Raw genomic sequence first — 14,909 nt, forward strand, 5'->3', positions numbered from 1 at the left:
GAGAAGTTAGGAAAGAGGAACGGGTCTCACCCTTGATCAGGCCGAGCTTTGAAGCGGCTCTCCCCCCTTTCCAGCTCCCAGGGACCGGGGACACGTGAGGTGGGAGTCGGAGCTCCGGATGAAAAGTTGAGACCAAGAGTTAATGCGGACCGCGGCTTCAACGGGCGGGCCCCGCAGGCCCGGTCCGTTGCGGGCCTTCCGCCTCCCCCCAGCCGGGGGGGAGAAAGGAGATGGGATCTTGGCCCGGAGCCAGAGGATCCAGCTGTTCACCGATGGAAGTTGGAGAGAAGAGAGAGAGTCTTTTGGGCGCTCCTGGTATTTAAAGGTTTTGGAGGAGGTTTTACTGTAAGTCCAGTCCGCCCCTCAGTGGATCACAGACTCCCTGCTGGTTTCAGTGGAATTTTCACAGTGTTTCATCACCCCCAGGTGTCGTAAACTTTGGGGGGTCTCTTCTCTGGGGATTTTCCACTGCTCCCTTTGTTCTGAGGCCATGCGGCATGCGGCAGGGGGTTATAAACTGGGGGTCATAAAAAGACACCATGGCTTTCGGCCTTTACTGGTCTGAAAATGTTCACCCAATCATGAATTCATAATCATTTATAAGTTCAGAGTTCACATGGGCACATGGGTGGGCACAACAATGGGCTTTCTGTTTTTTGCTGCTGGTGGTGCTTGTCCTGCGGCGGCTGCAGCCTCGGCTGCCTTCCTCCTCCTGTAGACCGTGGTCCTGGACACGGCCGGTGTAGGAGGAGGCAGCGGAACCCCTGGAGGAGGAGGATGAGGAGGAGGTGGTGGTGGGAGGCCCCTGGAGGAGGAGGATGAGGAGGAGGTGGTGGTGGGAGGCCCCTGGAAGAGGGTCCTGGCTGCTCCTCTGGCCAGTTGTAGTCAAAGCCCCTGCCCCCCCTGTACCAGGGACAGCCCTCTGGATGGAAGAAGAGGATCCGTGGCCACAGCACGGTCCTCTCCCACCTCTTCTGCCGACGGCTGAACCTGGACAAACAGAGACAGGTCGACATCAGGATGTTTCACTACAAGACGAATGCAAGTACAGACTCTGGCTCAGTGTCGGAGCTCTTACCACTGGGACAGAGTCCGCTGATTTAGCTCAAAGAGCTGAATCTCAGTCTGAGTCATCAGCCTCGGGCTCGCCAGCACCGTCTCCCTGATGGCCACGTAGTCGCCGTGGATGAGGGCGTGTTTGAGGTGGCCACTGTAGGAGTGCAGAGGTTCTTTCTCAGCTGCATCCAGAGTCGCCGCTGCGCGGTCTTCGTTCCACCTCACCAGTCCGTCGACCAGGAACGCCTGAAAGTACTTGGCGCTAGCAGACGTTCCTAAGGGGAGACATTTGTTTGAATCAAAATCAGGTTCAAGCTCGTATGAAATGACATTTTTTTCCTGACGACAGACACGAGTGCACGTACCTGGGATGAACCGGTGGAGGTGGAAAGACTCCAGGGAGGCGGAGCCCCTGGCGTAGTGGTAGACTGGGAGACTGACCCCCCCTTTGGTCAGCGTGCCGGTCTGGGTGTACAGCTGGACACCGGGGGGTCCTGAACCGATCTAAACTGGTCTGGGTGTACAGCTGGACACCGGGGGGGACCTGAATGCAGCTGAGGTGGCACCTCTGCGTACTCCAGATGTTCTGGATGCGGAGAGCGTCCAGGAGCGGGATGTCCAGGGTGTTGCGTCCTGCGGGTCTGCCGAAGGTGTCCAGGAGGTCCTGGATGAGGAGCGACGTGTCCTCGGCCCCACGCGTCCTGCGCCGACAGTGGAGCCTCTACTCCTCCCTGGTGATCCTCCGGATCACCTCGGCGTCCGTCAGTCCAACCATCCCGCCTCTCCCCTCCAGATCTGACCGCTTTGCCCTGATGAGACGGTGGGCATCTTCGGGGTCCACCTGGAAGATGCAGTAAGACAGCTGCCTCATGAAGGTGGGGTACAGCTCGTGGCTCTCGGTGGTGACACCCGACGCGAAGCGACGCATCAGGTGCCAGATGTCCAGGCGGACCACGAGCTGCGTCCACTCCTGTCAACACAGACAAAAGCGCGTGTAATTATTGCCACACCCGTTTTCTGTGCAGCTGATGCGGCATCATTGTCAGCTGTAATGTAAATTCATACCAAAAATAAGGCAGCTCATTAGAACGGAGCCGCATGGCTAACTCGACTGTCTATTATTTTAGACTAAAATATTTGATTGTAGTGAAACTTAAAAGGGCAAATTCACATATTTAGGAGGACTGTAGCTCCTCCCGGTAGAAAACATGAGACCCGAGCTCGTTTTAAAAACAGGGTTCATTCCCGGTCACCGACCGACCCGTGAGAACTAAAGAAAATTAAGGTGAACAAGCAATCATGTAAATACACGTGCAAATTCAGGCTTGTAGCTTAATGTAATTACACAGACACACGATTAACACACCTCGTAGCCTGCACACTACCAAAAGGGCTGAATCTTGTCTTTTCTTCTGTCTTCGTCTTCTTTGTGTATTTAGTGTTGTTACTATTTATCTTTACATTCATTTTATCGCGTGTGGAAACAACCATCCGTATGCTCTCTCCCTTGCCACGCTTTGCCAGGTGGTGTTGATAAAAGTGGTACTGTCTAGAAACAAAAATACAAACAATACGTCCGCACAATAATGGGCAGGTAGGAACCAAAAAATACATAAATAAATGAGAATATTAAACTGACATGTGGGCAGTTACAAGGACCAACAACATGATATTATTGAGTAAACGTTTCCCGAGGGGCAGTCGCGTTTAGGGCTGCAACTAACGACTATTTTAATAGTCGACTAGTGATGAAGCATTGTGACAGCTTGGCCCCCCTGCAGGGACAACGACGCCTTGCAGATTGCCGCAGTCCTACCTCCTGCAGGGCTTTGAACTAGGACCCAACACCTTTGTGTTAGCTTCAACTTCCTACCCAGCTCCCTACCCACCCCCCCTGCAGACGACACCTGGAAGTTGCCTCAAACAGACTTGGAACACTAGAGCACCCCATGGGGTGATTTGGAACTTAATGACAGTCATGCCAAATGCCTGATGGGGACATTTGGCCACAGAATCCATGCAACTGTAAATTACTTTTCGTCTGTGACCTATTGTCTCACACAAGTTCCGGCGTCTTGAATCCCTGCCGAGATGGCACCGTGGGAGTGGCTTTGACTTCTAGCCCCTGCAGAGAAGAGGACCATATATGGACTTCCTGACTCAGGGGGTAGTCCCGAATTGGAAGATCACAGGCCTCTTGTATAAAAACCCTGTTGTAAAATCTCTCGGGGTCGGCATATCAACCAGACTCTGGTCTGTGTAGATCCGCTCACCGCCGGCTGAATAAAACTCACTATAACACAAAGCGGACTTCTGAAATGGTTTTGGTAAATTCCTCAACACTAGTCACCGACTATTGAAACGATTAGTCGACTAATCGGATAATTAGTAATTTTTTCTTAAATTTAGTATGAGGTTGCTTTAATTATGTGGCAAATGGTAATAAACACGAGAAAGATGGGTACATCAATGAAAAAAAGATATTTTATTCAACTTTGCTGCTGTTCATACAAGAAGTAAATAAAATGTCCTATCTAAAACCAAGGACAGGCACAGTGATCAGTCAGTATAGACATAAATCCATAAATAAATAAACCTCTGTCCATTATTTTTCATTTTTTAAGGACAGGCAATTGTGTTATATAAAAAATAAATTATAAAAAAAATAAAAATAAAACGTCCTGTATTTCTTCTCCATCAAGATGGTAAAATGGGTTCTGGATGGCAGGACGTGCTCTGGGTTGAACTGGTGTATCATTTGTTGAAACCCGTCACCATCAACCATGAAAGCTGCTCATATCACAGATCAGCTGCAGTATTGATCAGTGAGGGCAGTCGCCTGTTGCGGCTACACGTCTGGTTCTTTTGCAGAAAGGGGTCCATGGTGGCTCTTTTTCGGTCTGCGTGCATTTAATTTAAAATAATTTTGTCAGGAACAGTCAGGCATGACGTTAAAGCTCTCCTTTAAAGCCAAAATACGCTTAATATCTTACCAAGGCGAGTCCGTTTCATTCAACTGTCCCACGTGCTTTCTCTTCAAATGCTCGTGCATTACCGACGTGCTCCCGTGATAAGCATGCTTTGCAAACCTTGCAAGTAATCTTTTTATTTGCCGTATTCAGGCTAAAATGCTCCCAAACTTTTGAAGTTTTGTTACATGCAGCTGCTGTACAGGACGCCGTCATTTTTGTTTGACCGCGACCACTCGGCTGAGACATAGAGATTGTATTGAAGTGAGACGCCTCACTCCATTGGAAAAACACAACTGGCGACAATTGTCGACAATGGAATTCATTGTCGACAATTTTGATTATCGATTTTTGTCGACAACGTCGACGAATTGTTGCAGCCCTAGCCGCATTGTCATGCCAACGCAACTGTATAGCCAAATGGCAAGGAGAGAACAGAGTACTGTGAGCTCATGAGAAGTCCCGGTACGCCGTAAAAAGTCCTGGTACGCCAGACGCTAATATTGAGAAGTGTGGGTACTCCATACCGGTGCGTACCGGCCCACTTAAAGCACTGTCTCATTCTGTTTGCTATTGACATACCTGCAGCCAGAGCCGTCTGGGAGATTTGCGAGGCCCTGTGCAAAATGGCCGGGGGGGGGGCCCTTGAAATTTTGGGTTTTTCAGGTCGGATCGGGTGTCTATATGCGCAATTTTAACTCTCCAATTAGCAAAATACTGGATACCTTCCCCTGCCTCATCATCATCTCTTGCCTCGACGCGGGGCCCCACTGCTGCTTGAGACCCGGTCGGATCTGTGATTTTTGTAACAAATTTATCAAACGAGCCTTTCAGAGAGGCATTAAACTCTTCCATATTCTTTAGTTTTTTTCTTTTTTCATTCCCTGATGGAAATTTCCTGAATCTGTCTCGTTCTCTCGACATTGTGTGACAGTTTGTTCCAACTCCCCCCGTGTGGATCAGAGCAGCTTGTGTCTGCGCTTGGTCTGATCAGTTGTATTGAACAACAGACACGCGCATAATTGCACATATATTTATTGATATGCACAGACTAGTACACATTTAGGTCTGTAATGGAACGTGACTGTTGATATTTAAGGGAAAAAATGAAAAAAAACGAAAAAAAAAAATGAAAAAAAAAAAAACGGGCCATAGCGCAAGGCCCCTTGGGGCGCGAGGCCCCGTGCGGTCGCACGGTTCGCACACCCCTTGCGGTGGCCCTGCCTGCAGCCCACTTAGCCTAAGAGGCCATGGGCCAAATCTGACCTGGGTAAATCAGGGTTCATATGTTTTGAAAAAATGGAATTTGAAAATGTCATTTTCAAGGCCTGGAAAAGTTTTGGAAACATAAGTTCACCTCAAAAGTTGTGGAAAAGTCATGGAATTTATTTTTCTCCCTTAATGATAACATTTATTAATAACAGCCTATAAGGTAGATTTAAAATTGATCAATAAATATTTCCTATCGAAAAGTTGAATTGAGGTGGGACTGTAATTGTGCTGCAACCACCCTTTCCAGAGTTTTGGAGATGAAGGGAAGGTTGGAGATGGGCCTGTAGTGATTGAGGTCGGATGGGTCTGCACCGGGTTTTTTTCGGGTGGGTGTGATGGCAGCTAGTTTGAGGATTGGGGGAACAGTTCCAGTGGTGAGGGAAGAGTTTATTATTTCAGTAATCATGGGGGAAATGGATGGCAGACATGCTTTGACAAGCAGGGTGGGAAGGGGATCAAGCTGACAGGTGGTAGTTTTGGCTTTACGAATGAGTTCTGAGATGGTGTGTTCTGATACCGGAGTGAAATTGGTGAGAGAGCTGGAGAGAGGTTGGTTGGTGGTAGTTATCCAGGGTGGGTCATTTGTGGGAGTGCGTGTTGAGGCCAGTTGATGGTGAATGATGTTTATTTTGGAGCTGAAGAAGTCCAGGAAGGCGGTGCACTGGTCGGTGGAGATGTCTGGAGGGAGGGTTTTTGGAGGCTGAAGTAAGTGGTTGACAGTTGAGAAAAGGACTCTATTGTTTCCTGTGGCAGAGTTAATGAGGTTGGAGTAATATGATGATTTGGCAGTATTAAGTGCATTATTGTAGTGGTGGAGGTGGCCGGAGTACATTTGGTTGTGCACAGTGAGTCCGGTCTTTTAGTAGAGTCGCTCCAGTCGACGGCCTGTGGTTTTGAGCTGGTGGAGGTCGGGGGTGAACCAGGGGGCGGAGTGGGTAAATGAAACTGAGCGGGTTTTCAGTGGAGCCAGGGCAGTGAGGGAGGAGGAGAGACAGTTGTTGTAGTGGTTTACCAGGTCAGCAGGGGAGGAGGATGAGGGGGGATTGGGGAAGGAGCTGATAAGGGTAGAGAGATCTGTGGGGTTGATGTGTTTGATGTTCCTGAAGGAGATGATCCGTTGTTCTTTGATTTTGTGAAGTTGGGTATGGATGTCATAAAGTATGGCTTTGTGGTCCGAGATGGGGAAGTCCATGATAGTCAGGTTGGCGGGAGTTATGTCTGTGCAGCAGATTAAATCGAGAATGTGACCTTTGTTATGTGTTGAGAGGTTGACGTGTTGTGTGATACCAAGGCAGTTCAGGAGTGATGTGAAGTCGTTTGCCAGGGTGCAGGATGGGTCGTCAATATGAATGTTGAAGTCGCCATGGAGGATAACAGTAGGGGACATTGTGCATACAAATGTTAACAGTGATGAGAATTCAGTAAGGAAAACAGCGGAGGGTTTTGGTGGTCTGTAGATGGTGACAATGATGATGGGTTTTGGTCCAGAGAGTTTTACAGCTAGGCATTCAAAGGAGGAGTGTTGGGGGACAGTGAGAGCAGTGACTTTTATGTTGTTACGGTAGATGAGAGCCAGGCCCCCCCCCCCTCCCAGTGGCGCGGGGTTTACTAAAAAAGGAAAAGCCAGGTGGGGTGGTTGCATTTAACTGGGTGAAATCATTCGGCTGTTGCCACGTTTCTGTGAGGCAGAGAATGTCCAGAGTTTTGTCGGTGATGAGATCAGAGATGAGAAGGGCCTTATTGGTTAGTGATCTGATATTGAGAAGACAGAGTTTAGTTTAGTTTAGTTTATTTAGGATCCCCATTAGCTGTTACACTTGGCAACAGCTATTCTTCCTGGGGTCCTCAAAGTATCATACAAAATACATACAAAAACATTTAATTAAAAATAAAAATACAAATATTGCAAGAGAGAACAATTCATTACAGCATAAAAAAAGTTAAAAGTTAAATTACAATATTTTCATTGTGTATAAGAAAGTCCTTCAGTCGTTTCTTAAACTGCCTTTTATCGTTATTTTTTCTGTAATACATGCTGGCAAAGAGTTCCAGAAAGTCATTGCCCTGTACATGACTGTGTTCCTCATTGCCTCAGTTCTCGGCTTAGGCATTGTGAATCGACCCATTGCAACATGTCTAGTGTTATGTCTGTGTCTATCACTAGTGTAATTAATATTTCTGTATAAGCATTCTGGCTTTTTATTTGAACAAATGTTCCTAAAAAATCCAGCCAAACTAGAAGCTAATCTCTGCTCCACAAACAGCCATGACAGCTTCCGGTGATTGTGTATTAGATCTAGTAGTGGATTTAAGAGCAAGGCGAGCTGCTTTATTCTGGACTATTTGCAATTTACGCAAGTCCTTTTTAGCTGCACTGGACCACACAGCTGGACAGTAGTCAAGGTGGGATATCACTAGTGCCTGTATGACCTGGACAGCTGATGCTGGAGTTAAAAATTCAGCACATCTATTAATCATCGATAATCCCCCTCCCATTTTCTTAGTTATGTTTTCAATATGAGTGGACCATGTTAATTGACTGTCTAGTGTCAAGTAATTTTGTTTCATCTACCTGCTCAATTTCCACATCTCTCAGATGCAGACACAGTTTGGGCTTTGACTTGAGCATATGCTGTGATCCAAATACAATAGATTTGGTCTTTGAGATGTTCAGGACCATCCTATTATTCACCAACCACTCTGATATATATTGTAGTTCCTTGTTGAGAGCTACAGACAGATCTTCAACATTAGTAGCAGACATATACAGAGTAGTATCATCAGAATACATGGCTATATTGGCCCTGTCTAGGACCAATGGCATATCATTTGTGAATATGGTGAACAGCAAAGGCCCCAGGCAGCTTCCTTGTGGGATTCCAGTGTAAATATATTTGGTATCTGAGAGACTCCCATTGTAGTATACTCTCTGTGATCTACCGGATAAGTAGCTTTTTATCCACTTCAATGCAGGTAAGGTAAAACCATAACACAAGAGTTTTTCAAGCAGAAGATTATGATCAATAATGTCAAATGCGGCAGAAAAATCTAGCAATACAGACCCCACAATTCTCTTAGAATCAACATTCATTAGACAGTCATCTATTAGCTGTGTCAATGCTGTGTTTGTTGAAAGCCCTTCTCTTCTCAGTCAACACGTATGTCTACATGGACAACAATACTCTGATCAGAATCACATAAAAGGTGTTTGTGTTTTGTTGAAGTGGAGATAGCAGCTGGGTTTCAGCTAAACATGCGGTGAAGTACCAGGAGAATGCTAGAGACAGACAGGTGGGAGGTGGACGGGTCCAGCATCTCCTGGTGCCGTAGGAGACGATGATGGAGCAGTAGCAAAACCATGAATGAGGTGGAAGATGAGACCTCCATCTATCTGGATCTCCTTCTGCCTGAAGCCTGTTCTTCTTCCTCCCTGATCGGACATCTCTCACATTGTTCTGCTGCAGCTTGTTCTCCGGCTTCCTCCTCGTTATCTTTAATCTAGACTTTCACTAGTTTTTGTCCTGGCTCAGAGTGAACAAGTCCCACTTTGCTGCCATTAACATTGTTACATTATTGTTTGGAAACATGCAGGTCCCTCGGATTAAGAGTCTGATGCTCGACATCTGAGATACCGAGGTCTCGCATGAGAACTTTGTTTCTGTCTTTCCTCCATTTGTTTTTTTAATAGTTTAAGATGAATATTGAAAAGGACCATGTCATTACTTAACAGTCAGAAATAGCTGTCAGCAGTTAATCCACCTGAACAGGGACTTGAACCCTGGACCCTCAGATTAAAAGTCTGATGCTCTTCCAGCTGAGCTACTCAGGTCATATTTGGAGTGTTTTTTTTCATCTTTTTCTTCATGTTTTTTCAAATATAAGGCATTTCAGAGGTTTTGAAAAGTCCTGGAGGAACTTTCAGTGGTTGTTCCTCTTAAACATGACAGGAAATGCTGCTCAATTCTGCTTTAAACTTTGCAGGTGACACTTTACCTTCAGGTTTTGTTTTATTTGAACCCAGCCGGTGGAGAGATGAAATCTGTGAGAACAATTTATAATCTTGTTGATTTTTACCAAATACAGGGAAGAGGAGACATGAGGTAGTGATTGTGTGGGGATTCAGCAAAATGTATGTATATAAAATGGTATATAGAATAATTATTATAGCAGCACGGCGGATAATCGGACCCGCTGGTACCGTTTTGTTTCTTGGTCCTGTAGTTCTCCTTTTTCAGCGTCTTCCAGCGGAGCTTGATCTGGTCTGGTGTTCCTACAAATGCTGCTTCACGCAACGTTTCACTCACCTTTTTCTAAATCTCACTATCCCGGTACTTTCTACCGTCTCGAAACAGCACCTGAAGCCCGGCTAGCTCAGTCGGTAGAGCATGAGACTCTTAATCTCAGGGTCGTGGGTTCGAGCCCCACGTTGGGCTGAAGTCACATTTATGAAGTTTGTTTGAAGTGTAGAGTCCAGGTTGAAGGCTAGCAGAAAGGAATCACCTCCACTGCTGTTCTGGTCACTGAGATGGATTTTACTGGGTGAGACTGGTGACATCATCAATGACATCACATGTCTGATGACATTCCAGGGTTGGATGAAATTATTTGTATTTATAACAATGTATCTGAAGCATGTAATTGATTTGTTGTTATCACATGTAGCAACAGCGCCCTCTGCTGTTTATATTGAAACGTTCAATATAACGTTCAATAACGTTCCTTTCAAATCTTCTGACAGTGTCAAAAATCCTACAACTCTGTCAACTAACTAACCAGCTTAAATGACATCATGTGACCCAGCACAATTCTCTCAGATATGAATGAAGCAGATCTCTTCTAAGACTGATTTCTTTCTGATTATCTCTTAAAATTGATCAGATTTGTTTGGAACTGTGAAGGGAAACAACTGTTGGAAATGATCCTTTGTATTGATCAGTGACCATCCTTAGCATCACTAGCTGAAAACGACTGTATAAACTGCTTAAACATCATTCAAGAACATACTCATGATATTAGATACATTCATCACATATTTAAGGGTTCTTATGGACATTTTAGGGTAACTCCAGCCCCCTAAAGCAGGTCTAATGGTGTCCATGTTTCCATTTCCCCGTGTTGTTTTTTGAGGTGGAGCCTCGTGGATTGATACTACAACATCATGTGGGTAAAACCTTGATACCTTTGTACCTGGTTGTGTGGGAGACTGACAGGTTCCACTGAGATTTGAACTCAGATTACTGGAGTCAAAGTCCAGAGTGCTAACCATTACACCATGGAACCCTGTTCAGCTTTTATTGTGGTTTTATGGTGGTCCTGAAACCAGAACATGAGTGAAAAGCAATATGCGCCTGAGCATCTGACAGAGTGCTGTCCATGGTGCTAGGAGCGTCTGGGTGTTTAGGGTACCAGGGCCCTGGTCCTCCAGGCCCAAGGGCTGGCTCTTTCACTCCAGTGGTCGGTCGGGGGCTTAAAAGCGGGTCCCCGGGTTCGGACGGTGAGCCGGGTCTTTGGGTGACTCCAGGTGAGCCGGGTTGTTGAGGTTGTTGAGTTTTTGTTGGGGTCTGGTGGTGGAAGCTCCTGGGGTGTGGTGGTGATGCTGCTGGGGTCTGGTGGTGATGCTGCTGGGGTCTGGTGGTGATGCTGCTGGGGTCTGGTGGTGGAGCTAGTGCCTGACATGTTTTGAAAACGGCGGGCATGACGAGAAAAATCAACAAAATAATATTGCAAAGTCATACATGTTTCCACCCAGTTTTGAACAGGGGACCTTTCGCGTGTTAGGCGAACGTGATAACCACTACACTACAGAAACTTGCATGCTTTGAAAATGGCGGGCGTAACGAGAAAAAAAATCCTATCTTCAAATCATTCATGTTAGAAATAAATGTATGACTTCATATAATTTGTCCTGTTGTGGTAAAATTAAAAATCATCCATGGGTATTACCATGCTGGGTAGAAAATACAAAATGTACCACAAGGGAATCCAACTGATTACTTTTGAAGGACAGTACTGGATATGGTTAATAACTGCAAATTGGGCAGTCGTCTTGCACATTCAAACATTACTCGTTGTTGGCAGGATTCCAACCTGCGCGGGGAATCCCCAATGGATTTCTAGTCCATCGCCTTAACCACTCGGCCACAACAACCTGTCAGCTGTGTGTGTGTGTGTGTGTGTGTGTGTGTGTGTGTGTGTGTGTGTGTGTGTGTGTGTGTGTGTGTGTGTGTGTGTGTGTGTGTGTGTGTGTGTGTGTGTGTGTGTGTGTGTGTGTGTGTGTGTGTGTGTGTGTGTGTGTGTGTGTGTGTGTGTGTGTGTGTGTGTGTGTGTGTGTGTGTGTGAGAGAGAATCTTTAGAACAAGACAATTTAGAGCCTTTATTTTAAAATGGTTGGTTTTACTTTATCAGTAACAGCAGAAGTGGGTTCCATGGTGTAATGGTTAACATCAGCATGAGTCTTTGAGAGCAGCCAGGAGAAAACCTGCAGTATCCATCTTACTGTCAAGAATTGTAGCAGAGTTTTTTACAGGACTTTTATTTTTATGCCCGTCGTTTTCAAAGCATGTCTGTTTCCGTAGTGTAGTGGTTATCACGTTCACCTAACACGCGAAAGGTCCCCTGTTCCAAACTGGGCGGAAACATGTATGACATGATAATAAAAACAACAAATGGAGAGAGACAGAATCAAAGCTTTCATACAAAACCTCGGTATCTCAGATGTCGAGCATCAGACCTTGAATCTGAGTGACCTGCATGTGTCCAAACAATAACATCACAACGTTAATAGCAGTAAAGAGGTATTTTGTAGGTGTGTAGTGACGACTTCCTTCACTCTTATTCTATAGCACCAACCCTGGCAACAGTCTGGCACGCAGAGAATAACAGCTACATTCAGACTGATTGTGCTGTTTATTATTATTTCCTGATAAGTTGCCTGTGCCCCGTTTGGATTTTTTCATTTTGATGATTCAATTTGATATGTCATTTTCATTATTATTATAATTATAATTATGAATAACTGTGTAATAAGTGAACCAGCACTCCCTTTGTTGCACGACACCAGCTAACATCCTCTAGGAACTGATCCAACTCTGGATCCAGTCCCTGCTGCTGCTCTGACCTGCTATAACCTCCAAATAAACACTGTTTAAATACAACAACCTGCTTCATCTGTGCTGCGATTGGGTTCACTCCAGACCAGTACAGGTATCAATAATACTAATGATTTTACCGGTAAATGTTTCCATAGGTGTGTTGGGCCACAGTCCTACGTGAACATGGGAACCTTCATTTGAGCTTTAAGGCCCAGGTGTTGTGTCTACGTCGGTGGTGGTAGGTCTCTTTAAAACTCATTCACACATTTTAGAATGACTGAAGTATCAGTTGAATGAACCCACCTTATTTATTTATTCCACCTCACTGTGAGATATTTAGTACACAAACCTGTTCCACTGAACAACTGAATGAACAAACTTACCACAGCAGCATCTGAACAATCATAAAGATCTCTACATATGAGACCCTGCAGAGACCATGGCCTACAAAGAGACAATTCATCAAATAAATTAAATATATACAAATATATACACTCCTGTAATGATAAAAAACACAGACTTTGTGGAAAAATGTATCCAATGTCTGGTCTTCCACATGGTTGGTTAAATATTTCACCTTCTCCTCGGTATGCTAATGCTAACCTTCAGATAGTTAGATCTGGTCTCCTAACTCACATTCACATTTTAGAGGACACTTTGGTTTAGCTACTCTCTCATCTCATCTCAAGACATTTGAGTTTAGAGGCTCTGCTGGGATTTGAACCCAGGATCTCCTGTTTACTAGACAGGTGCTTTGACCAACTAAGCCACAGGGCCCACAACACAAGACCTGAGTTGCCGGGTCCATGCTGTTGGTACTGATCCTTTTATGAGGGTAAATGTCGATGCAAAACCTCATTATTACTGTCCCTCGTTGAAACAGCCACACGATCCACCGCTTCCAAACAATGGCGGACGCTCCAGCCGGCGGAGTTAGTTGTGGGCGTGGTTTCAGCAGATGAGGTGTAGGGGGCGGGGTAGGAGGCGAATACACGTGTGCAACCTTCCAGCTGGACTTTGATTTATAAAGAGAACATTACGCGCAGATGGCACGGTTTTATAAATCAGGATTTTTTTGTGCGCACGCCATTTTCGGCTTTTGAGCGCACGTACACTTTTAGTATGAACCCTACACACTCTTTTATAAATGAGGCCCCAGATCCTTAACAAACTACAACACCGGTTATAATTTCTGATGTTACTGCACTGTGCATGAGATTGGGATGGTTTCCATAGAGTCTCAGATACCTGAGATTATGTTGTACACTGCAGAATGTTAAACTAAATGTTTACGTTTCAATATAAACAGCAGAGGGCGCTGTTGCTACATTTGATAACAACAAATCAATTACATGCTTCAGATACATTGTTATAAATACAAATAATTTCATCCATCCCTGGACTGTCATCAAATACATGTGATGTCATTGATGATGTCACCAGTCTCACCCAGTAAAATCCATCTGAGTTACCAGAACGGCAGTGGAGGTGATTCCTTTCTGCTCACCTTCAACCTGGACTCTACACTTCAAACAAACTTCATAAATGTGACTTCAGCCCAACCCCACACCCCTGAGATTAGGATTAAGATTAACATTCATACATGAATCGTTGTTGGCAGGATTTGAACCTGCGCGGGGAATCCCCAATGGATTTCGAGTCCATCGCCTTAACCACTCGGCCACAACAACCACTCTAAAAGGTGTGAATCTGCAGAATCAGATAAACAAATGCAATTCCTTTTATTTAAAGATTGTTCCTCCTTTCTTCAAGGCAGGTGATTGTGCAGACTTGCATAATTCCAGGTACATATCAAAGTTTTCTGTTGCAGCTAAAGTTTGTCTGGTTGGTGAACTCGTGAGGATGGATAAAACAAAACTGAAGGTTCATTATGACCCTGATGTGAGTTGAACACATAACCTTCTGATCTGGAGTCAGACGCACTACCATTGCACCACAGAGCCTTTTCTGATATCCTCTGAGGTTGTACACCAATCTGATCATAGCGGGCACACCTTCCAAACCAAATAACTTCCGTCTTGTTTTCATGAAGCTTCATCCATGTTTTAAAGTTCTGAGACAGTCCATCAAGGGGTTCAGTGGGTTGCTATGATACAGAGAAAAATAGATGTAAAATATATGAGATGTTCTACACTTGGAGCTTTGTTCATTTATTTATTTTTAATTACATCCAGTGTTTGAACAAGGTGTGACTGACTTATCTAAATATATAAAACCTTGGTTGGAACCATGGCAGCTGGGAGGGCAGGCCATGGCAGCTTTCCCAAGCCACGCTACGACCACGCTCGTGGAAAGGAGAAGCGCCAACTGGTCCAAGAGGAGTTACGTGCTGAGATGGAGGAGGAACGCTGCAGCAAGATGGCCGGCATGTCAGAGCAAGGGGCGTGGACAAGGTGGGAGCATGCAGAACCTCGCAAACTCACCTGGGAAGAACTGTGGAGAGCTGAACCTCTGCGCACAAAGTTCCTCATTCAATCAGTGTACGACGTCCTCCCAAGCC

General features: G+C 45.3%; 7 non-coding genes across 7 annotated transcripts; 1 reads left to right on the forward strand and 6 right to left on the reverse strand.

The window, feature by feature from the left end:
* Window positions 1–9,053: 9,053 nt before the first annotated feature.
* Window positions 9,054–9,126, reverse strand: trnak-uuu (transfer RNA lysine (anticodon UUU)). Its single transcript has one exon. It is a non-coding gene; the product is annotated as a tRNA-Lys (tRNA).
* Window positions 9,127–9,657: 531 nt separating this feature from the next.
* On the forward strand, window positions 9,658–9,730 carry trnak-cuu (transfer RNA lysine (anticodon CUU)). The gene has a single exon. It is a non-coding gene; the product is annotated as a tRNA-Lys (tRNA).
* A 775-nt stretch (window positions 9,731–10,505) lies between these two features.
* Window positions 10,506–10,577, reverse strand: trnaq-uug (transfer RNA glutamine (anticodon UUG)). The gene has a single exon. It is a non-coding gene; the product is annotated as a tRNA-Gln (tRNA).
* A 456-nt stretch (window positions 10,578–11,033) lies between these two features.
* On the reverse strand, window positions 11,034–11,106 carry trnav-aac (transfer RNA valine (anticodon AAC)). Its single transcript has one exon. It is a non-coding gene; the product is annotated as a tRNA-Val (tRNA).
* A 1,985-nt stretch (window positions 11,107–13,091) lies between these two features.
* Window positions 13,092–13,165, reverse strand: trnat-agu (transfer RNA threonine (anticodon AGU)). Its single transcript has one exon. It is a non-coding gene; the product is annotated as a tRNA-Thr (tRNA).
* Window positions 13,166–13,997: 832 nt separating this feature from the next.
* On the reverse strand, window positions 13,998–14,079 carry trnas-cga (transfer RNA serine (anticodon CGA)). The gene has a single exon. It is a non-coding gene; the product is annotated as a tRNA-Ser (tRNA).
* Window positions 14,080–14,280: 201 nt separating this feature from the next.
* Window positions 14,281–14,352, reverse strand: trnaw-cca (transfer RNA tryptophan (anticodon CCA)). The gene has a single exon. It is a non-coding gene; the product is annotated as a tRNA-Trp (tRNA).
* Window positions 14,353–14,909: the final 557 nt, after the last annotated feature.

The sequence above is a fragment of the Cololabis saira genome, chromosome 10 (genome assembly GCF_033807715.1).
Source record: "Cololabis saira isolate AMF1-May2022 chromosome 10, fColSai1.1, whole genome shotgun sequence".
In the NCBI taxonomy this organism is placed as follows: Eukaryota; Metazoa; Chordata; class Actinopteri; order Beloniformes; family Belonidae; genus Cololabis; species Cololabis saira.